Raw genomic sequence first — 25,013 nt, forward strand, 5'->3', positions numbered from 1 at the left:
AAGGCACAATAGGTTTTGCAGAAGCAATTTACAAATATATATATATATACACAGATAACAGGGCTGGGCCGAGGCAGAGGTGAGAGAGGCTCCAGCCTCAGGGTGCAGTGCAGGAGGGGGCGCACAACTCACTCAGGTATCATTTCCCTATTGTGCTTGGAGCAGAGAGAAATAAGAAAAGGGGATACATGGCAGTGACTTCAAGCAAGATAACTATAGATGAAAGTGCTGGGGGCCCTGGGGCACCTCGTAGTCTAATGGCAATCAGTGTGTGACGGCTGGAGTGGGAGGGATGGAAGGATGCACTTTGGTGTCTCAGCCTTGGGTGCTGGAGGACCTTGTCCCGGGTCTGTATACAGATGTCAGCAGCACCAAGGCATCATTTACCGACATCCCAGCTAAGTCAACTAATAGCTAGTGCAACTCGCTCCGTTATAAGAGCCACCACGCAGAATCAGTGGCTCATATGAGTTAGACCAAGCGTGCCTTGGGGGCAGGTTGAAAACAAAATACTTTAAAGGGAACAATAAAACAAAAGAACAATAAACATTCATCAAACCAAGCATACTCATGAACTATATGAGTAATAAAACAACTGAGGCAATTGAAGCCAAACTGCAAAACCCAGATGAGACAGAATCCAACTGGGAAAAGTGTGAGAGGTTATAGAAGAAGGAGAGAGAGAAAAAAAAGGTAAGAGAAAAGAAGTAGTGGCAAGCCGGTCTGCAACACCTCCCCAAAACAGTTGGGTGAGTTCCATGGGAGCTCCGTAGGAGCGGCCCAACTAATCATACCGTAGTGAGAGACTGCGGGAGCCAGTGAGAATAATTCAGGAAATATGGTTTCCAAACCTTCTCAAACTGTGGTAGTGTATTGTGCAGTATAGCTTTCATTTTATCAAAACAGAGTGCATGGCTTAAATGTAGTGAAAGCTAAAGAGGTGGTCCTCCAAGAGCTTGCAATTAACCTTTTAGCTGCAAGTCACATATGCATTAACAATTTATACTGAGAGTTGGATATCTCAGTAGGTTTTAAACGCAAAAGGGCTCCTGCTGGTAATTGTGGGACTTGGAGTTTGATTGTAGTGTATATAACTTGGTAATATAATAATAATAATCTGAACATTTATATAGCGCTTTTCTCCTTCGGACTCAAAGCACTCTAGAGCTGCAGCCACTGGGACAGGCTCTATAGGCCACCCTGCAGTGTTATCGAGTCTTGCCTTGAACTCCTTACTGAACAGGTACTGACCGTAGCCAGGATTCGAACCCTGGTCTCCCATGTCAAAGGCGGTGCCCTTAACTAGTACACTACCCAGCCACTAACTTGGTAAACTCAAATCCAAAATCTGCGTGCTCTGGGGTATGACCACCACACATGCGTAAAGGTACCCCTTTGCCCACATACTCTAAACATAGGCCCTTACTGCTAGGATTAAATTTCTCAATGCGATCCGATGTAAGGTACAAACGCAATAGCACCTTATATTGCGTTTCCACCGGAGAGGAGCTAATGGAGCAGGTAGGGGTAAATTTCCACATATGCTGAAGGTCTTCTGTCTCTGGTGTACAGTTGCGTTCCTGGTTTCATCCAAGGATGTACTGTGGCTTAGAAATAGAGTTGGGCCGAACCTCCGATTTTAGGTTCGCGAACCGGGTTCGCGAACTTCCGCGGAAGGTTCGGTTCGCGTTAAAGTTCGCGAACCGCAATAGACTTCAATGGGGATGCGAACTTTGAAAAAAAAAAATAATTATGCTGGCCACAAAAGTGATGGAAAAGATGTTTCAAGGGGTCTAACACCTGGAGGGGGGCATGGCGGAGTGGGATACACGCCAAAAGTCCCCGGGAAAAATCTGGATTTGACGAAAAGCAGCGTTTTAAGGGCAGAAATCACATTGAATGCTAAATGACAGGCCTAAAGTGCTTTAAAACATCTTGCATGTGTATACATCAATCAGGTAGTGTAATTAAGGTACTGCTTCACACTGACACACCAAACTCCACTGAACAGAACAGGTATGCAGTGGCGGGTTCACTAAACAGGTATACAGTGGCGGGTCCACTGAACAGAACAGGTATGCAGTGGCGGGTTCACTGAACAGGTATGCAGTGGTGGGTTCACAGAACAGGTATGCAGTGGTGGGTTCACAGAACAGGTATGCAGTGGCAGCAGGATCACTGAACAGGTATGCAGTGGTGGGTGGGTTCACAGAACAGGTATGCAGTGGTGGGTTCACAGAACAGGTATGCAGTGGCAGGATCACTGAACAGGTATGCAGTGGTGGTGGGTGGGTTCACAGAACAAGTATGCAGTGGCAGGATCACTGAACAGGTATGCAGTGGTGGGTGGGTTCACAGAACAGGTATGCAGTGGCAGCAGGATCACTGAACAGGTATGCAGTGGTGGTGGGTGGGTTCACAGAACAGGTATGCAGTGGCAGGATCACTGAACAGGTATGCAGTGGCAGGATCACAGTACAGGTATGCAGTGGGCTGAGGGCTCACTGAACAGAACAGGTATGCAGCCAGGAAGAAGTTAAGCCTAACTAATCTTTCCCTATATGAGAGACTGCAGCAGCTCGCCCTACTCTCACTAATGCAGGCACACGAGTGGCCGTAATGGCCGCCGCTGCCTGCCTTATATAAGGGGGGTGGGGCTCCAGGGGCTAGTGTAGCCTAATTGGCTACACTGGGCCTGCTGACTGTGATGTAGAGGGTCAAAGTTGACCCTCAGGTGCATTATGGGGCGAACCGAACTTCTTCCGCAAAACGTTCGCGTGCGGTACCCGCACGCGAACCACCTAAGTTCGCGCGAACCACGTTCGCCGGCGAACCGTTCGGCCCAACTCTACTTAGAAAGACTAACAGGAGATATTGTGCATTTATATAACAATCAAATGAGGCCAGTAGACACAGAGTTTGATGCACAAACATACTCAAAATTAGTTCTGGAAGGCAAAGACTCATGAGATCCAATGATTTTGGTGAAAAAAAAGAGAGATCTGCAAATAGCAAAAGTACATATTCTTTTTATGCTTCTGGGTGATGTACTATACCTCTTAATTAGGAGTAATGCTGTTGCATTTTTTATATACGGTAGGGTATTTCATAAGCTTTGGCCTTATATAAGCTATTTCCCTCTAATTTTATGTGAAAGGTAACAACACTCTCTTTTATTAGTATAATTTTTAGTGATCAATTGTATTCTCAATCAGGTTATTCAGAATGTATTGCATGAAAACAGAGAATCTGATCGATCCTGAACAATCACATTATCAATCATTTTTTTAAAGAAATGATTGTTCCATTTGGCATATTTTTTCATAGATATGATCATAACTGGTGGCAACAAGTTGGATTATTTAATTGGTGTCGATCAATTAAATACAGTCTTTTCTTTCAGTCTGAATGATCTTATCAAAAATATGACTATTTGCTAAAAATTGTACAGTTATTGGTGAGCTGGCACCTCAAGGACTTTGACTCTGTGGAGAAATATCTTGATTGCGGATTTTTGTTCTTCTTCAAAGTAATCAATTTTTACAACAGATTAGGAGTGCATAATGATTTATCCTAAATAAAGAACCATTCATCTTAAAGGATACCAGAGCCCAAAAGAAGATGAAAAACAGCGAAGCAGGCATGTATAGTGAGTTGTCCTGATGCTCACCATTCCCCCGTCCTCCTTTCTGCCCACTTGGGTACCTGTTACTGCCCTGTGGCCCCGTATTCCGGTCGGCTTGGTCAGGATCTAGTGCACCAGCGCTGGCCGGGCTGTGCGCATACTACAGCACGCAACCGCGTAGGAATGGGGACACCTAAACACCTGGCTACATACAGTATACTGGGGACAGCTATACGCCTGGCTACCTATAGTGGGGACACATATACCCCTGGCTACATATACTGAGGACAGCTATACACCTAGCTACATATACTGGGGACAGCTATACACCTGACTATATATACTGGGGACACCTGTAGACCTGGCTACATATACTGGGGACATCTATACACCTGACTACATATACCGGGGACACCTATGAAACGCTGTCTGTCATTACATGCATTTACTGGTGAAAGGCGATCTGTCATTACGTGCATTTACTGGTGAAACACTGTCTGTCATTATGTGCATTTACTGGTGAAAGGCTGTCTGTCATTATGTGCATTAACTGGTGAAACACTGTCTCTCATTACATGCATTTACTGGTGAAAGGCTGTCTCTCATTACATGCATTTACGGGTGAAATGCTGTCTTTCATTACGTGCATTTATTGGTGAAACGCTGTCTCTCATTATGTGCATTTACTGGTGAAAGACTGTCTCTCATTACATGCATTTACTGGGGAAACGCTGTCTGTCATGTGCATTTACTGGTGAAACGCGGTCTCTCATTACGTGCATTTACTGGTGAAAGGCTGTCTGTTATTACGTGCATTTACTGGTCAAACGCTGTCTCTTATGTGCATTTACTGGTGAAATGCTGTCTCTCATTACGTGCATTTACTGGGGAAAAGCTGTCTGTCATTATGTGCATTTACTGAGGAAACGCTGTCTGGCATTATGTGCATTTACTTCATTTTTTTTATGTAACTACATTAGCTGGTATAACTACATTACAGTTAGCCCCGCCTACATGATGTCATGACCACGCCGTATCTACAAAAAATGTTCTCAGACATGATGCCCCCTTCACATTTCTGACTGCCCCCTCATATAAAGTAGGAAGGAACAGGAGTCCTATGGAGACTCAGAGTGACTCTGGTAGTGGGGTCTGCATGATTAACATGGGACCTGGGATACAGAGATCACATATCCATGGAGATGTAACTGCATTGGAATGCAGCACTAGCTGGGTATGTACTGTGCAATGTGATAAAAGGGTCATGTCAGATAGATGGGAAATTGAATTGATGCAATGATGGGAGGTAGGTTGCAAAAGATATGCGAAATTATTTGGCTTTTGGCATGTGTTGTGATGTGGCATGGTCTTGTCCTCATATGGGTAGAATAGTTAATTATTTCATACAAAGTTTTATTATCCCTGGATAAGTCTTGCTAAAAGGATTAAAATTTGAATAGTGTGGAGTGCAGTGGTAAAATAAAAAAAGTGATGTTAAACTAGTGTGTGTTATTAAAATTGGTTTATGCAGCAGAGGTGTAGCTAGAGATCATTAGGCCCCATAGCAAAACTTTCATGGGGCCCTCAGATACAGGCACTCTTAAGCAATGCCACCTGCCCCTACCCTACGGATATGAGTTGATTGGGCAATTTACATTCTCACGCAATCAAAACTGCACATAGTTCATGGGCACTGAGTCAATGGGTGGAGAAACACAAAAAAAGTTAATGGTGAATACATTAAGTACCACCTGGGCCCCTAATGTTCCAGGGCCCCATAGCAGCTGCTATGGCTATTGCTACACCCCTGTTATGCAGTGCGATATGGGTTTAAGTATAATATATAATGCATTTATAGTGGTGGAATAAGTTTTTTAAGTTTTGGAAATTGTTGTATTGAAATTTACATGCATTTGTGCATAGTGATTGTAACTTTCCTGTGGGCAGGCTCTCAGGACTGGCTCCAGAGAGGGCGTCGCTAGGAAGCAGGGGTGGGAGTTCTAAATAGGTTTCAATGGAGGCTGATTGATGTGGGGGTGTGCCCCTGATGAGTCACTCTTGGTGACGAAACATGTAGGGAGGAGCTACATGTGGATCAGGAAGGAAGTGTGGCAGCATGGTCTAGGCGTTCAATCTCTACAGCGTAAGATGAGGAGCTAGCGAGGGAGATACCACAAAAAACTCCTGCGCTTTGATCCAAGTTTTAAATGTGAGTGTACAACCCGTTTTTAAATAAATAGTAGTACTGTTTTACGCTATATAGGATATTATGTTTTTCTCTGAGGTGAATGTCTGTGCATAAGAGTCTACTCTGAATGGAAGAGGTAATCTAAAGGAGCTAGTTAAAGCAGAGGGAGGCCTGTAAAACTACCCTACAAGCGCTGTATCCTATAGGGTCTTCTATAATGGTGTGTTCTCTGCTGAAGGGGTGTGGTGGAGGTTCTAACAGTGTGTATCAGGACCTGGAAGCTTAAAGAGTAACTGTCGGGCATAAAATAAAAAATCAATTCTTTATTTTTATCTGGTAAACAAGTAATACGGATGCTAATCGGGCAATCCAAAAGTTAAAATCACTATTACTTTTCTTGTTGATAAATTATCATTCCCCAGTTTATATGACTCTTATTTGGTACACAAAAGAGAAGTTGCAGGGCATGCTGGGTTGTCTTTTTCTTGCTTCCCTACTTCTCCTCAGACTTAACTAATGCAGCCTGAAGCTGAAGCCTCTTTCCCTCCTGGTTTCCCCTCCCACTCCTCTGTTCCTCTCTGATTGGCCAAAATTTCTCAGGCGAAAACAATGCACTTTCTATAGTGAAGGGCAGGCAAATCGTGCAGAGGAGACTAAAGGTGGGTATTACATAACGACTGGCTTCAAAATAGCCACAGTAAATATGGAAACTGTCTAGAATAGGATTCTCTACTTTTCCTTTATAAAATTCACAGGAATCATAACGTGGACAGTGCAATACATGTGTTATGTAAGTAGAGCAAGTATTTATCTACTTATATATTTGTTCTTTTTCCTGAGATAGTATGGCTTACAGCGCCTCTTTAACCACTTGAGGACTGCAGGGCTAAACCCCCCTAGTGACCAGGCAATTTTTAGCTAAATTGGCCACTGCAGCTTTAAGGCCAAGCTGCAGGGCCGCACAACTCAGCACACAAGTGATCCCCCCCCCTTTTCTCCCCACCAACAGAGCTCTCTGTTGGTGGGGTCTGATCGCTCCCCCCATGTTTATTTTTTTTATCAATATTTGTGTTGCTGCTTTTTTTAAAAAAACAAACTGTTGCTTTAAACCCCTTCCCTCCCTCCCACCCCACAGCCGGCCAATTACGGCGATCGGCTGTCATAGGCTTCTGCCTATGAGAGCCGATCGCTCTCTTGTCCCCCATGGGGACAGCCGTGTCACACGGCTGTCCCCAGTGCAGCGCTGCTGCTCATCGCAGCGCTGCACCTAGTAAATAGATGGCGTGATCGCCGTCTAACAGTCTCCCGAGCGGCAATAGCCGCTCGGAGACTGAAGGCGGGGCGGAGCTCCGCCCTCCGAGCATGAGATGCGCGCGCACCAATGCGCGCGATCTCATACAAAACAGAGCCCCAGGACTTTACGCCAATTGGCGTTAGGCGGTCCTGGGGCTGCCGCCGCGGCCACGCCTGCTGGCGTGACGCGGGCGGCAGAAGGTTAATCACAAAATTGAGTCTATTAATAGTGGGCACTTGGAAATTGAGTCTATAAATAGTGGGCACTTGGAAATTGAGTCTATCAATAGTGGGCACTATTCCAATTTCCAGGCGCCCAAAATTCCATCTATTGCCGCATTTTATTGGGCGACTCCATGTGCCCAAATTTTCCTCTATTGCCACTAATCACAGCTTTTATCATTGCACCATATGCACAGTTCTTTCCAATAATGCCGTTTTGCAGCAGTGTTTGAGTGGAGTGTTGATTAGCAGCAATAGATGGAATTCGCTCCCACTATTTATAGCGGCATTTTCCAGGCAAATTTCCATCTATTGCTGCATTTTATTGGGCGCCTCTGTGCACCCAATTTCTCTCTATTGCCGCAAAATTCCCTCTTCTTTCCTCTTTGCTCTGTGCACCCTTTTTTCCTGATTTGCTACATACATATGTTTATCTTACCATGTCACATGTCAGTTCAGGTACTCTTTAAATCCCCACCTTGTTTAAGACTATGCCAGTGTCAGTCTTACTGTTGTGCTGTACTTCAGGTCTTGAACTGAGCTATTGAACTAATCAGCTAGTTACCCAGCCACTTAAGTAAAATATGATACAGTATTCATGTGGGTATACCACGCCAATCTCCAATTATTGTTATGGACCAGTTATCCAAGAGACCCCCCTCCCCCAAGAGACACCCCCCCCCCCCCCCCAAGCTGCAAAAAAAACCCCAAAGGAAACACAGAGATTAAAATCTAATCCCCCACAACCAGTCCATAGCCAGCCCATTTTTTTTTTTTAGCTTTTGAACACCAAATACAGCTGGGGGATTCTATGTCATATTTAGAAGCAGAAACCTAGATACGCGTGCATGAAAAAAAGGGACCTGCTGGATAACGAAATGCACCGGTGGATAATGAAATCTGATAACGATAAACATTGTTGTCAAACTTGGTTAATGATAAATACCATTGTTAAAACAGACAGGAAATAATAACGAAAAGATATTAACGTTAAAAATTGTTACGTAATTCAATAATACAGCTTAACCCAACCCTACTCTCACACAGAATCCTCCCCTGGTGGTGCCTAACCCTAACCACTCCCCAGGTGGTGCCTGACCCTAATCACCCCTCCATGGTGCCTAACCATAACCCCCGGGTGGTGCCTAACCCTAACCACCCCCCAGGTGGTTCTTAACCCTAACCACCCCCCCTGGTGTTACCTAAAACTAACCGCCATCCAGGTGGTACCGAACCCTAACCACTTCCCCTAGTGTTGCCAAACACTAACCACTCCCTCTGCAGAAACACCCTTTTCCACTTAGAAACGATAATATCTTTAACGGAAAATCTGTACATACAAACAAAATAATATGATAAAAACTATAACGTTGCAAGTTTCTAAAATGATAACATATTTCAAAAACTTTAATGTTCTAATGTTCTTGACGATATTTATTGCAGCGCCCTTTTTTCTGCTTTTTTCGCCGTATTAACGATAGTTGCATTAAAGTCTATGGTGGTGCCCTTTTCATCCACCCTCAGTCGACACCCTTTTTTCCTGCTACCATAGATACAGTTAATCTCATCAATTTATTTTCAGTTCAGGTTTGCTTTAAGACAGGGGAACAGCAGGTGCAAGACCCTGGCAATAAGTAGCAGGAACGTGCATGGAGCCACTTGCTGGAGGCCAGTAGTTATACATGAAGCTGGAATTCACAGAATGATCCTCAGCCATTGTGATGCTGCTGCTTACTTGGTGAAGTATTAATGTATGCAGGGATGCCTTTTAAAACTTTCACTGGCGTTTTTGTAAGGCAGAATGGTTTTAAAACATCCTCCCCTGCAATATTTTGGTTTATTGATTCTGTGCTGGTAATAATAATTTCTATAGATGCTTTGAATAGTAATAATCATTACCAAGCTGTTCCCCATCCCCTTCTGGTACCTTCTGGTTGTCTTTGGCAGGTTTTGTTGTACTGTATCATTTGTTATGTATAGAATGCTTGGGGGGGGGCCAATGTGAAACTTGCACTGGGGCCCATACTCTTTAGCTATGCCACTGTGTAATGGTGAAGTCGTGGCATTACATGGGGTACCCTGCAATGCACACATTACGGTAATAAAGTAAGTGGTGGTAATGAGTTAACAGGTGGTTCTAGCAAACAATTCCTGCAATGTAAATCAATCGATGTGCTATATACAACATGCTAATAAGTTTGTTTATATGACCACTAGGCAGCTGATTTGCATTAGGGGTGTAACAATTCACCCATGACCCAGGCAGTCACGGGGGGCTCAGGGGCCAAGGGAGCCCAGATGCAGAGTGTGGCAGTGAAAGCATCATACATTACCTGTTAGCAGCCCGCTAGCGACACGTCCTCTTTACTCTTCTCTTTAGCCACTTTGTCCAGTGTATCTTTTTGCAGCACCTGATGCATGTCATATGACATGCAGCAACATGAGCCACAAGGCTTTACACTGTATGGTGCTGCTGAAGAGAGGAGGGAAGAGGACATGTCATTAGGTCTGCTGAGAACAGGTAATGTACGACATTGCTGCCACTCTCTGCTCGCCCCGAAGGGGGGACATTATATGCAGTGATGCTTGGATACCCCCAACCACGAATTCGAGTAAATCCTGCCACAGCAGGATTGAAATCTTAATACGCCGTGATCGTGATCCGAATTTGAATCAGAGCTCCGAATTCGACTTGGATTTTAGCCGTGATTACATGTAGAATCTGTGATCATGGCCGTGAGCACTAATTTGACTTTAACGTTAACAGATGCAGAGTGTGGCAGTGAAAGCATCATACATTACCTGTTAGCAGCCCGCTAGCGACACGTCCTCTTTACTCTTCTCTTTAGCCACTTTGTCCAGTGTATCTTTTTGCAGCACCTGATGCATGTCATATGACATGCAGCAACATGAGCCACAAGGCTTTACACTGTATGGTGCTGCTGAAGAGAGGAGGGAAGAGGACATGTCATTAGGTCTGCTGAGAACAGGTAATGTACGACATTGCTGCCACTCTCTGCTCGCCCCGAAGGGGGGAAATTATATGCAGTGATGCTTGGATACCCCCAACCACGAATTCGAGTAAATCCTGCCACAGCAGGATTGAAATCTTGATACGCCGTGATCGTGATCCGAATTTGAATCAGAGCTCCGAAGTCGACTTGGATTTTAGCCGTGATTACATGTAGAATCTGTGATCATGGCCGTGAGCACGGATTTGACTTTAACGTTAATAGCAAAGCCCCCATACATGCTACAATCCCCAAAATTGCATGGATTATAAAGGTCATCAGAGGCTACAACTTTTAGTTTTTGAGAAAATCGATTTTAAAGTTTCAAATGAAAAAAGTATTTGTGATTAAAGACCCTCCGAATTTAGTAGTTAATAGCAAAGCTATTTACATGCTAAAAATACCAAATAAATAAATACCAAATTTTCCAGATACAGTGGTTTTCAAAAGTATTCGGCCCCCTTGAAGTGTTCCACATTTTGTCATATTACTGCCACAAACATGTATCAATTTTATTGGAATTCCACGTGATAGACCAATACAAAGTGGTGTACAGGTGAGAAGTGGAACGAAAATCATACATGATTCCAAACATTTTTTACAGATAAATAACTGCAAGTGGGGTGTGCGTAATTATACAAACATGTATCAATTTTATTGGAATTCCACGTGATAGACCAATACAAAGTGGTGTACAGGTGAGAAGTGGAACGAAAATCATACATGATTCCAAACATTTTTTACAGATAAATAACTGCAAGTGGGGTGTGCGTAATTATTCAGCTCCCTTTGGTCTGAGTGCAATCAGTTGCCCATAGTCATTGCCTGATGAGTGCTAATGACTAAATAGAGTGCACCTCTTTGTAATCTAATGTCAGTACAAATACAGCTGCTCTGTGATGGCCTCAGAGGTTGTCTAAGAGAATATTGGGAGCAACAACACCATGAAGTCCAAAGAACGCACCAGACAGGTCAGGGATAAAGTTATTGAGAAATTTAAAGCAGGCTTAGGCTACAAAAAGATTTCCAATGCCTTGAGCATCCCGCGGAGCACTGTTCAAGTGATCATTCAGAAATGGAAGGCGTATGGCAAAACTGTAAACCTACCAAGACAAGGCTGTCCACCTAAACTCACAGGCCAAACAAGGAGAGCAGTCAAGAGGCCCATGCTGACTGATGAAGTGCAGAGATTTACAGCTCAGGTGGGGGAATCTGTCCATAGAACAACTATTAGTCGTGCACTGCACAAAGTTGGCCTTTATGGAAGAGTGGCAAGAAGAAAGCCATGGTTAACAGAAAAGCATAAGAAGTCCCGTTTGTAGTTTGCCACAAGCCATGTGGGGGACACAGCAAACGTGGAAGAAGGTGCTCTGATGAGAGAAAATGGGACTTTTTGGCCAAAATGCAAAACGCTATGTGTGGCGGAAAACTAACACTGCACATCACTCTGAACACACCATCCTCACTGTCAAATATGGTGGTGGCAGCATCATGCTCGGGGGGGTGCATCTCTTCAGCAGGGACAGGGAAGCTGGTCAAAGTTGATGGGAAGATGGATGGAGCCAAATACAGGGCAAACTTGGAAGAAAACCTCTTGGAGTCTGCAAAAGACTTGAGACTGGGGCGGAGGTCCACCTTCCAGCAGGACAACGACCCTAAACATAAAGCCAAGGCTACAATGGAATGGTTTAAAACAAAACATATCCATGTGTTAGGATGGCCCAGTCAAAGTCCAGATCTAAATCCAATCGAGAATCTGTGGCAAGATCTGAAAACTGCTGTTTACAAACGCCGTCCATCTAATCTGATTGAGCTGGAGCTGTTTTGCAAAGAAGAATGGGCAAAGATTTCAGTCTCTAGCTGTGCAAAGCTGGTAGAGACATACCCTAAAAGACTGGCAGCTGTAATTGCAGCAAAAGGTGATTCTACAAAGTATTGACTCAGGGGGCCAAATAATTACGCACACCCCACTTTGCAGTTATGTTTGTGGCAGTAATGTGACAAAATGCAGGAAAACCTCAGGGGGGCTGAATACCTTTGCAAACCACTGTATGTTGAGAAGAACAGTGGGAAAAAGACGTTATAGTTTGATAAAATCAATTTTGACATTTCAAAGGAAGTATCAAGGGAAAAAAGTATACATGTAAATGCGGTAAATACATTTACTGTCATTTACTGCATTTAAATGTATACTATTTTCCTTTGAAAGTTTAAAATCAATTTTCTCAAAAACTATAAGGTGTTTTTGAAAACATTTTTTCCCCTTGTTCCCACTGTTCTACTTAACATATCCTGCAAATTTTGTATTTTGAGTATTTTCTTGCTTGCTGTTGGCTTAAAAGGCATTTTATGAAAAAGGTGTGAAAATATCACCCAGGAGAAAACTAGAAGAAAACAAGAATTGAATAAGGGAAAAGTTGTATAGCCTGCAGATTCACTGAGTGACTAGTATTCACAGCTGCGATACTCCAGCACCAGGATTAAATGTAAAACTCCCCCGTATCATAAAACATATGTAGATAGCCTGCAGTTCTGTAAATCATACTGGAGGGGCATGCAAATAATGTCACTTGGTTTGTAATGGGAATGAACCGAGCCCAGAAACCAACCAAAGTTTGAGACAGATATGATGATGCAAACAATACATCAGCACCAATGAGATGTCCCTTCTATAGAGGTAGATGTAGTGCATTCAAACTTACCATTCTCCAGGGATACAACTCTGCTCATGGAATGTCAATTGAGGAAATCCGGGATCCGGCTTTATCAGAATGTCAGCCCAGTAAACAGGAAGCACTGATGGAGCGGACTCAGAGAGGCGGCCAAGTCACAAGGATACCTCAATAATAGATCTATGCCATGGTGCCTTGTTTCGGTGGTTTAAGTCATTTTTATATGTGTTAGAATTTAAGTATGATATGCTTGAATTCCTAGGCCTCAGTTACTTTAACCAGTTCGCATTCAGTCGTTTTTCGCTTCATGCATCCGAACAATGTTCACCTCCCATTCATTAGCCTATAACTTTATTACTACTTATCACAATGAACTGATCTATATCTTGTTTTTTCCGCCACCAATTAGGCTTTCTTTGGGGGGTACATTTTACTAAGAGCCACTTTACTGTAAATGCATTTTAAAAGGAAGAATAAGAAAAAAACGGAAACAAATCATTATTTCTCACTTTTCGGCAATTATAGTTTTAAAATAATACATGCCTCCATAATTAAAACCCACCTATTGTATATGTCCATTTGTCCCGGTTATTACACCATTTAAATTATGTCCCTATCACAATGTATGGCGACAATATTTTATTTGGAAATAAAAAGTGCATTTTTTCCGTTTTGCATTAATCACTATTTACAAGCTTATAATAATAATAAAAAAAAGAAATATTTCATCTTTACATAGCTATTTAAAAAGTTTAGACCCTTAGGTAAATATTTGTGTTTTTTTTTTTTTTTTATTGTAATGTTTTTTTGTTTTTTTTAATTAAACATTTTATGTGGGTATTTTTGGGAGGGTGGGATTGAAATTGTATTTTTTTTTGTAAATATATGTGTATTTTTATTTTTATTTAACATTTAGATGTAGTTTACTTTTTGGCCACAAGATGGCAGCCATGAGTTGTTTACAGTGACGTCACTCTAAGCGTACCACGTACGCTTAGAGCGACATAGGAAGCAGAAAAAGCGTAGCTTCCGAGAGAAGCTGTCGCTTTTTCTGCGGGGGAGAGGAATCAGTGATCGGGCACCGTTGCCCGATTCACTGATTCACTGGCTAACAAACCGCCGGCCGGGAGCGCGCGTGCACGCGCGCGATCGGCCGCGTGGACGCGCAGGAGCGCACATGGCTTCCTGGACGTGAGTTTCACGTCCAGGAATGTGAAATAGTTAAAGGAATACTATCGATTCACATATTTTTTTCAATTGACACAGGAATTGTTTGGGAAGTGCTGCTAAGTACTGGTGCATACATTTTAGTAGCAACTTCTTTGTTTACTGTTAGCAAAATACATTCAAACTTTACTGACGCCAAAACTGATGGCTGACTGAGCTATGAGGAGAGGGGAAATTCCCCTCACACTTGATCAGTTAACTCTATGTGTAGCTCTGTGTGTGACAGAGAAGAGAGCTCCCAACAGCTGCAGCTCCTGTGTCCTGTGTTTCTGACTGACGTGTCTGAAGAGAGCAGAGGAAATTGTCACAACTTTTTCATACTGTTTTTGCTTTCAGAGTTTGATATGTTTGATATTTGCTTTCTGTAGTCTGATATGCAACTCTGGCTGTGCATTGAAGCAGACACCCCTTCTGCAATTGATTTGTCCCAATATAGCTAAATCCCACCCTCAATAAATTACAGCTTTTGCCTCTGATATTTAACATGAAAAGTAGGAAAATGTTTACACAGCTACTTAGACATTCTTTGCACACTGTCATTTTAGAACACTTGGGTATCGATAGTATTCCTTTAACTGAGATTAGTTAAAATACTTGACTTGCAGAGAGTCTCCCTTTAACCACTTCAGGACCACAGTCTTTTCGCCCCTTAAGGACCAGAGCCTTTTTCTCCATTCAGACCACTGCAGCTTTCACGGTTTATTGCTCGCTCATACAACCTACCACCTAAATGAATTTTACCTCCTTTTCTTGTCACTAATACAGCTTTCTTTTGGTGCTATTTGATTGCTCCTGCGATTTTTACTTTTTATTATATTCAGCAAAAAAGACATGAATTTTGGCAAAAAAATGATTTTTTTTAACTTTCTGTGCTGACATTTTTCAAATAAAGTAAAATTTCCTATACATTTGAGCGCGAAAGTTATTCTGCTACATGTCTTTGATAAAAAAAAAACCATTCAGTGTATATTTATTGGATTGGGTAAAAGTTATAGCGTTTACAAACTATGGTGCCAAAAGTGAATTTTCCCATTTTTAAGCATCTCTGACTTTTCTGCGCACCTGTCAGGTTTCATGAGGGGCTAAAATTCCAGGAAAGTACAAATACCCCCCAAATGACCCCATTTTGGAAAGAAGACATCCCAAAGTATTCAGTGAGAGGCATGGTGCGTTCATAGAAGATTTTATTTTTTGTCACAAGTTAGCGGAAAATGACACTTTCTGACAAAAAAAAAAAAAGTTTCCATTTCTTCTAACTTGCGACAAAAAAAAATGAAATCTGCCACGGACTCACTATGGTCCTCTCTGAATACCTTGAAGTGTCTACTTTCCAAAATGGGGTCATTTGTGGGGTGTGTTCACTGTCCTGGCATTTTGGGGGGTGCCTAATTGTAAGCACCCCTGTAAAGCCTAAAGATGCTCATTGGACTTTGGGCCCCTTAGCGCAGTTAGGCTTCAAAAAAGTGCCACACATGTCGTATTGCCATACTCAGGAGAAGTAGTATAATGTGTTTTGGGGTGTATTTTTACACATACCCATGCTGGGTGGGAGAAATATCTCCGTAAATGACAATTTTTTAATTTTTTTTTACACACAATTGTCTATTTATAGAGATATTTCTCCCACTCAGCATGGGTATGTGGAAAAATACACCCCAAAACACATTATACTACTTCTCCTGAGTACGGCGATACCACATGTGTGGCACTTTTTTGCACCCTAACTGCGCTAAGGGGCCCAAAGTCCAATGAGTACCTTTAGGATTTCACAGGTCATTTTGAGATATTTGGTTTCAAGACTACTCCTCACGGTTTAGGGCCCCTAAAATGCCAGGACAGTATAGGAACCCCACAAATTACCCCATTTTAGAAAGAAGACACCCCAAGGTATTCCGTTAGGAGTATGGTGAGTTCATAGAAGATTTTTTTTTTTGTCACAAGTTAGCAGAAATTGATTTTAATTTTTTTTTTCACAAAGTGTCATTTTCCGCTAACTTGTGACAGAAAATAAAATCTTCTATGAACTCACCGTACTCCTAACGGAATACCTTGGGGTGTCTTCTTTCTAAAATGGGGTCATTTGTGGGATTCCTATACTGCCCTGGCATTTTAGGGGCCCTAAACCGTGAGGAGTAGTCTTGAAACCAAATGTCGCAAAATGACCTGTGAAATCCTAAAGGTACTCATTGGACTTTGGGCCCCTTAGCGCAGTTAGGGTGCAAAAAAGTGCCACACATGTGGTATCGCCGTACTCGGGAGAAGTATTATAATGTGTTTTGGGGTGTATTTTTCCACATACCCATGCTGGGTGGGAGAAATATCTCTGTAAATGACAATTATTTGATTTTTTTTACACACAATTGTCCATTTACAGAGAGATTTCTCCCACCCAGCATGGGTATGTATAAAAATACACCCCAAAACACATTATACTACTTCTTCTGAGTACGGCGATACCACATGTGTGACACTTTTTTGCAGCCTAGGTGCGCTAAGGGGCCCAACGTCCTATTCACAGGTCATTTTGAGGCATTTGTTTTCTAGACTACTTCTCACGGTTTAGGGCCCCTAAAATGCCAGGGCAGTATAGGAACCCCACAAGTGACCCCATTTTAGAAAGAAGACACCCCAAGGTATTCCGTTAGGGGTATGGTGAGTTCGTAGAAGATTTTATTTTTTGTCACAAGTTAGTGAAAAATGACACTTTGTGAAAAAAACAATAAAAATCCAATTTCCGCTAACTTTTGACAAAAAATAAAATCTTCTATGAACTCATCATACACCTAACAGAATACCTTGGGGTGTCTTCTTTCTAAAATGGGGTCACTTGTGGGGTTCCTATACTGCCCTGGCATTTTAGGGGCCCTAAACCGCGAGGAGTAGTCTAGAAAACAAATGCCTCAAAATGACTGTTCAGGGGTATAAGCATCTGCAAATTTTGATGACAGGTGGTCTATGAGGGGGCAAATTTTGTGGAACCGGTCATAAGCAGGGTGGCCTCTTAGATGACAGGATGTATTGGGCCTGTTCTGATGGATAGGAGTGCTAGGGGGGTGACAGGAGGTGATTGATGGGTGTCTCAGGGGGCGGTTAGAGGGGAAAATAGATGCAATCAATGCACTGGGGAGGTGATCGGAAGGGGGTCTGAGGGGGATCTGGTGGTTTGGCCGAGTGATCAGGAGCCCACACGGGGCAAATTAGGGCCTGATCTGATGGGTAGGTGTGCTAGGGGGTGACAGGAGGTGATTGATGGGTGTCTCAAGGTGTGATTAGAGGGGGGAAATAGATGCAAGCAATGCACTGGCGAGGTGATCAGGGCTGGGGTCTGAGGGCGTTCTGAGGTGTGGGCGGGTGATTGGGTGCCCTAGGGGCAGATTAGGGTCTAATCTGATGGGTAACAGTGACAGGTGGTGATAGGGGGTGATTGATGGGTGATTAGTGGGTGTTTAGAGGAGAGAAGAGATGTAAACACTGCACTTGGGAGGTGATCTGATGTCGGACCTGCGGGCGATCTATTGGTGTGGGTGGGTGATCAGATTGCCCGCAAGGGGCAGGTTAGGGGCTGATTGATGGGTGGCAGTGCCAGGGGGTGATTGATGGGTGGCAGTGACAGGGGGTGATTGATGGGTGATTGACAAGTGATCAGTGGGTTATTACAGGGAATAACAGATGTAAATATTGCACTGGCGAATTGATAAGGGGGGTCTGAGGGCAATCTGAGCGTGTGGGCGGGTGATTGGGTGCCGGCAAGGGGCAGATTAGGGTCTAATCTGATGGGTAACAGTGACAGGTGGTGATAGGGGGTGATTGATGGGTGATTGATGGGTAATTAGTGGGTGTTTAGAGGAGAGAAGAGATGTAAACACTGCATTTGGGAGGAGATCTGATGTCGGATCTGCGGGCGATCTATTGGTGTGGGTGGGTGATCAGATTGCCCGCAAGGGGCAGGTTAGGGGCTGATTGATGGGTGGCAGTGACAGGGGGTGATTGATGGGTGGCAGTGACAGGGGGTGATTGATGGGTGATTGACAGGTGATCAGTGGGTTATTACAGGGAATAACAGATGTAAATATTGCACTGGCGAATTGATAAGGGGGGGTCTGAGGGCAATCTGAGCGTGTGGGCGGGTGATTGGGTGCCCGCAAGGGGCAGATTAGGGTCTAATCTGATGGGTAACAGTGACAGGTGGTGATAGGGGGTGATTGATGGGTGATTGATGGGTAATTAGTGGGTGTTTAGAGGAGAGAAGAGATGTAAACACTGCATTTGGGAGGTGATCTGATGTCGGATCTGCGGGCGATCTATTGGTGTGGGTGGGTGATCAGATTGCCCGCAAGGGGCAGGTTAGAGGCTGATTGATGGGTGGCAGTGACAGGGGGTGATTGACGGGTGATTGACGGGTGATTGACAGGTGATTGACAGGTGATCAGGGGGGATAGATGCATACAGTACATGGGGGGAGGGGTCTGGGGGGGGGGGTCTGGGGAGAATCTGAGGGGTGGGGGGGTGATCAGGAGGGAGTAGGGGGCAGATTAGGGACTAAAAAAAAAAATAGCGTTGACAGGTAGTGATTGATGGGTGATTAGGGGGGTGATTGGGTGCAAACAGTGGTCTGGGGGGTGGGCAGGGGGGGGGGTCTGAGGGGTGCTGTGGGCGATCAGGGGGCAGGGGGGGGGGAATCAGTGTGCTTGGGTGCAGACTAGGGTGGCTGCAGCCTGCCCTGGTGGTCTCTCGGACACTGGGACCACCAGGGCAGGAGGCAGCCAGTATAATAGGCTTTGTATACATTACAAGCCTATTATACACTTTCCGTGCGGCGATCGGGCAGCTAGTAACCCGCCGGCGCTTCCGAACGGCCGGCGGGTTACAGCGAGCGGTGGGCGGAGCCAGTCCCCGGCGGCTGATCGCGTCACAAATGACGCGATCACCGCATAGCCACTCCCGCAGCTGCCCCCGCCGATGGGCGTATTGCGGTCGTTTGGGCCCGGACTTTGCCGCCGCCCATCGGCTGGGGGCGGTCCTTAAGTGGTTAAGGGGCATTTCTAGAAGCACTGTGGAACATGGTCTTGTGTCTCACACAGGGCCAGCCCAAGGCCAGAGTGCTTATCTGTCCACAATGTACAGATTGCCAGGCATCTTTACTGTAAACATCAAGTGTTTTCATATTTCCTAAAGGTAAACAATAGCCAGGGAACATTTTCTCTCACTTCTAGATAATAAGGGAGGAAACGCCATATTTGGCTTGTCCCCTAGGAGCAGGCGCAGATAGGGTCATCCATCACATGCTATTAACAGCCAATCGCATGCGATGGGTACTAGATCATCCCTGCGGGATGATGTCACATTTAACTCTTTAGAGGTTAGTATAAGAATAGTCAACATGGTCTCCCGAGGGCACTGCTCGCTACTTCTGCTGACTTCCTTCTTGTAATTTTCCGTAACTGTATGCTGTATATATGCCTAAGTGGCGTTCCTACCTAAGGGCGCAGGGGGGCGGGGCGCACCGGGTACCAGTCAGCCAGGGGGGTGTCGCCACGACCCCCCTACACCTGACTAAGGAGGGGAAGAGCAGCGCCAGGAGGAGGGGTGACAGCAGGGATAGCGGCGGGGAGGGGGAAATATCCCCCCCTCCCTCACCTGGGTCCCCTCCTTCTGCCTCTCTTCTCCCCCCAAAAATGCGGGCAGCGGGCCGGTGGCAGTGGGCAGCGAGCAGGCGAGCGCGGAGTATACTCACGTTACTTCCGCGTATCAGCCTGGAACGCTGCGTCACCGTCACGTGCCTCTTCTGCGCCTCCAATCATAGGAGGCGCAGTAGAGGCACGTGACGGCGACGCAGCGTTCCAGGCTGATACGCGGAAGTAACGTGAGTATACTCCGCGCTCGCCTGCTCGCTGCCCACTGCCACCGGCCCGCTGCCCGCATTTTTGGGGGAGAAGAGAGGCAGAAGGAGGGGACCCAGGTGAGGGAGGGGGGGATATTTCCCCCTCCCCGCCGCTATCCCTGCTGTCACCCCTCCTTCTAGCTACACGAGGGGGGGGGGGGGGACTATACTACCTAAACTGGGGGCCACTATACTAGCTGGCAGCTGGGGGCCACTATACTGGAGGCAGCTAAACGGGGGGGGGGGGGCACAGGGCACTATACTAGCTACACTGGGGGCATCTATGGGGGCCACTATATTACCTATACTGGGGGGGGGGCACCATACCAGCTACAATGGAGGCAACTATACTATCTAAACTGTGGGCCACTATACTAGCTATACTGGGGCAACTATGGGGGCCACTATACTAGCTATACTGGAGGGAAGCTCTACGGGGGCCACTATACAAACTACACTGGGGGCAGCAACACTACCTACATTGGGGGCAGCAGCTATGCTGCCTATCCTGGGGGCAACTATACTAGCTATATTGGGGCAACTATACTACCTTCACTGGGGGCAACTAGCTACCTATACCTTAAAATTCTCCAAGCACCCCCCAGCGTGAACTGACTTTCGGCATCTAATAGACGCCGTATCAGTTCACCGCAGCGGCAGAGCAGGGCTATAGTAAAATGTCCGAAGCCCTGCTCTGGAGACTTTGGGAGTTGCTGGCTGCAGAGGATCGTGGGAGCTGCGCACTGGACGGAGGCCGGAACAGGAGCTCTGCTGCAGGTGAGTAAATGTTTTTTTTTTTCTTTTTAATTTATATTAGCAGCCAGGGGTAGCATTTATGTTCTGGCCAGGTCTGCTACACGATTGAAGTGTTTTCTGGACAGGTCTGCCACACGATTGCATGTATTTTCTGGGCAAATCTGCCGACATGATTGAACGTATTCTCTGGGCAAATCTGCCGACATGATTGCATGTATTTTCTGGGCAAATCTGCCGACATGATTGCATGTATTTTCTGGGCAAATCTGCAGACATGATTGAACGTATTCTCTGGGAAAATCTGCCGACATGATTGAACGTATTCTCTGGGAAAATCTGCCGACATGATTGAACGTATTCTCTGGGCAAATCTGCCGGCATGATTGAACGTATTCTCTGGGCAAATCTGCCGACATGATTGAACGTATTCTCTGGGCAAATCTGCCGACATGATTGCATGTATTTTCTGGGCAAATCTGCCGACATGATTGAACGTATTCTCTGGGCAAATCTGCCGACATGATTGAACGTATTCTCTGGGCAAATCTGCCGACATGATTGAACGTATTCTCTGGGCAAATCTGCCAACATGATTGAACGTATTCTCTGGGCAAATCTGCCGACATGATTGAACGTATTCTCTGGGCAAATCTGCCGACATGATTGCATGCATTTTCTGGGCAAATCTGCCGACATGATTGCATGTATTTTCTGGGCAAATCTGCCGACATGATTGCATGTATTTTCTGGGCAAATCTGCAGACATGATTGAACGTATTCTCTGGGAAAATCTGCCGACATGATTGAACGTATTCTCTGGGCAAATCTGCCGACATGATTGAACGTATTCTCTGGGCAAATCTGCAGACATGATTGAACGTATTCTCTGGGCAAATCTGCCGACATGATTGAACGTATTCTCTGGGCAAATCTGCCGACATGATTGAACGTATTCTCTGGGCAAATCTGCCGACATGATTGAACGTATTCTCTGGGCAAATCTGCCGACATGATTGAACGTATTCTCTGGGCAAATCTGCCGACATGATTGCATGTATTTTCTGGGCAAATCTGCCGACATGATTGAACGTATTCTCTGGGCAAATCTGCAGACATGATTGAACGTATTCTCTGGGCAAATCTGCAGACATGATTGAACGTATTCTCTGGGCAAATCTGCACACATTACGTGTATTTTCACCCGGGTTCACGTCAAATTACAGTTAGCTCCGCCCTCATCCGATCATGGCCACGCCCATTATAGCGCCACCCATTTTTTGCCCCTTCACCTGTTTTTTTTTTGGGGGGGGTGTCTTATAATACCCAGCACCGGGTGTCAAATGCCCTAGGTACGCCACTGCCTAAGTGCAACTAGCATAGATGTAACAAAAGAAAACGCCTGATCTATTCACTAGGGAAAGATCAAGACCGCATGGAACTCATAAGATTCTGCAGACCGTTTGCTTCGCCACGAGGGAGGTAACGTAACGAAGATATAAGATTGCTACTTACAAATAAATTCTTGCACTTTGATGATGCCTAAGAAGTTCTATCTCCTATACTGTTTGCTGTGATGAGTGTCGAGTTATCACACTTCCTGTGATATGGTGCCGAACGAAGGTGTAGTGCCGTTGCCAATAGCAACCAACAAATATTTATTACAATATGGAGACTAAAAGCCTGGCCACAAAAGAAAAAAAAAAAAATTTTTTTCAAGGAATAAAATTCATTATTGAATCTGGATGATATGATGGGGAAAACCATTTGTGTGCTAGAATTAGAATTAGAGTTGTTCAACAATCAGTGTTTTAATTTTGTTTGGTTATGCCTGTTAAGAAACAGTATTTGTACAATAAGTGATATAGCCATGTTAAGAATAAACCATTGTTGTCCTTTTGTAAAAACATGTAGCTGATACACACAGGCCTATCCACACAAAATCAGCTAGTATTTAATGCTTACCCAGCCCCAGGCCGCCCATGAGGCGGGGTGAGGCAGGTTCCTCAAGCGCCAGAAGTGTGTGGGGGGGGTGTGCTTACCTGGCCATGGGTGTGTGGGGCGGCTGAGCTGGAGGGGGTAGCAGCCTGAAAGGGGGGCAGTGGGCATAGCGGTGGGGAGGGGGGACAGACCCCACCTTCCTCAGCTGGGTCCTCCCGGTCTGTGCTCCTCCTTCAGCTATTAGCGCAGTGTCAGGCAGTGGGCAGGGAAGTGATGACTCACCTCCTTATGTTCCAGTGCTGCGTTCCACCACTTATCACTTCCTGCATTGCCGCCCACTGTACTTCCTTAAGTACAGTGGGCGGAATTGCAGGAAGTGACAAGCGGTGGACCGCAGCACTGAAACGTAAGGAGAAGAGTCATCGCTTTCCCACCTGCTGCCTGACACTATGCTAATAGCTGGAAGGGGAGCGCAGGTGAGGGGGGACCCAGGTGAGGGAGGGGGGCTGACCCCCCCCCCCCACCCCACCGCTGTGCCCGGAGCTCCCCTACCTGGCTGCTACCCCCTCAGGGCTACCTATACTTAGGGCAATTATACTACCTATCGGGGGGGTCCTCACAATTTGGCAAAAGTGTAGAACCGGCCCTGTACCCCACAATACACAATCCAATTGCCCAATATTTTTTTCCAAATTTTGTGTACAAAAGGGCTTTATTGAAATGTACAAATACAATAGCAAAGTAGTACAAGTAAAAATCAGTGGAAAATCACTTGTCCTTAAACTTATTGACATATAATCAAAAAATACAAGCATTGGGAGATAAAGTGCAATTAGGGGTATTAACAGGTACCGTAAAATATGCAAACTTTACATAAAAGCAAATAATTTTAAATATAAAATAATGCAATAATTTATCCTATAAACCTTCATAGAATCCCAATATATAATGCCCTTCTAAACAAAACGTTAACAGAGCATAATAAACTTACAGGTATTAATTAGACTTTCCATTAACCCACCAAAATGAAATGATAATGACAGCATGACATATAATAAGCCACAAGAAGATCAGCCAAATCAGGCAAATGGGTACACAGGCTATCCACAAGCTCTATACTTATTCCACTCTTCCAAGTCTATATGGAACTTATCAAAGGAGGATGAAATTATATGAGAAAGCCTGTCTGTGTCTCTGATAACATCTACACGAGCCTCAAAACTGATCTAATGAACAGAGGTATTTAAGTTAAATGCTATCACCCAATGGGTGGCAAAAAGAAAAGCAAATTACATGCGTTTAAACACTCTAGGAATTCAGGGGCAGCAGCATGCAATAAGGCTTGAGCTGAGAAGCAAAACCCTATATTTTTCCAAATTTACAAACATTTGTGTAGCATACTACATAGATGTGGCAAGACTACACAAGGATCATGCAGTCTGTATGACATAGGGCTGGATTTAGTCAGGGGAAATATTTGAGTTTAAAAGTACAGTGAATGAGGAGAATGTACATATAAGTCAGAGTCCACATATAATATACAGGTCCTTCTAAAAAAAATTAGCATATTGTGATAAAGTTCATTATTTTCTGTAATGTACTGATAAACATTACACTTTCATATATTTTAGATTCATTACACACAACTGAAGTAGTTCAAGCCTTTTATTGTTTTAATATTGATGATTTTGGCATACAGCTCATGAAAACCCAAAATTCCTATCTCAAAAAATTAGCATATCATGCAAAGGTTCTCTAAACGAGCTATTAACCTAATCATCTGAATCAACTAATTAACTCTAAACACCTGCAAAAGATTCCTGAGGCTTTTAAAAACTCCCAGCCTGGTTCATTACTCAAAACCGCAATCATGGGTAAGACTGCCGACCTGACTGCTGTCCAGAAGGCCATCATTGACACCGTCAAGCAATAGGGTAAGACACAGAAAGAAATTTCTGAACGAATAGGCTGTTCCCAGAGTGCTGTATCAAGGCACCTCAGTGGGAAGTCTGTGGGAAGGAAAAAGTGTGGCAGAAAACACTGCACAACGAGAAGAGGTGACCGGACCCTGAGGAAGATTGTGGAGAAGGACCGATTCCAGACCTTGGGGGACCTGCGGAAGCAGTGGACTGAGTCTGGAGTAGAAACATCCAGAGCCACCGTGTACAGGCGTGTGCAGGAAATGGGCTACAGGTGCCGC

At 44.7% G+C, this 25,013-nt stretch overlaps 1 protein-coding gene across 1 annotated transcript in view; it reads right to left on the reverse strand.

Annotated features, from left to right (window-relative positions):
- PRAP1 (proline rich acidic protein 1) overlaps positions 1-25,013 on the reverse strand; it is a 290,117-nt gene that overhangs the window by 177,766 nt on the left and 87,338 nt on the right. The window lies entirely within an intron of this gene.

The sequence above is a fragment of the Hyperolius riggenbachi genome, chromosome 10 (genome assembly GCF_040937935.1).
Source record: "Hyperolius riggenbachi isolate aHypRig1 chromosome 10, aHypRig1.pri, whole genome shotgun sequence".
NCBI lineage: Eukaryota > Metazoa > Chordata > Amphibia > Anura > Hyperoliidae > Hyperolius > Hyperolius riggenbachi.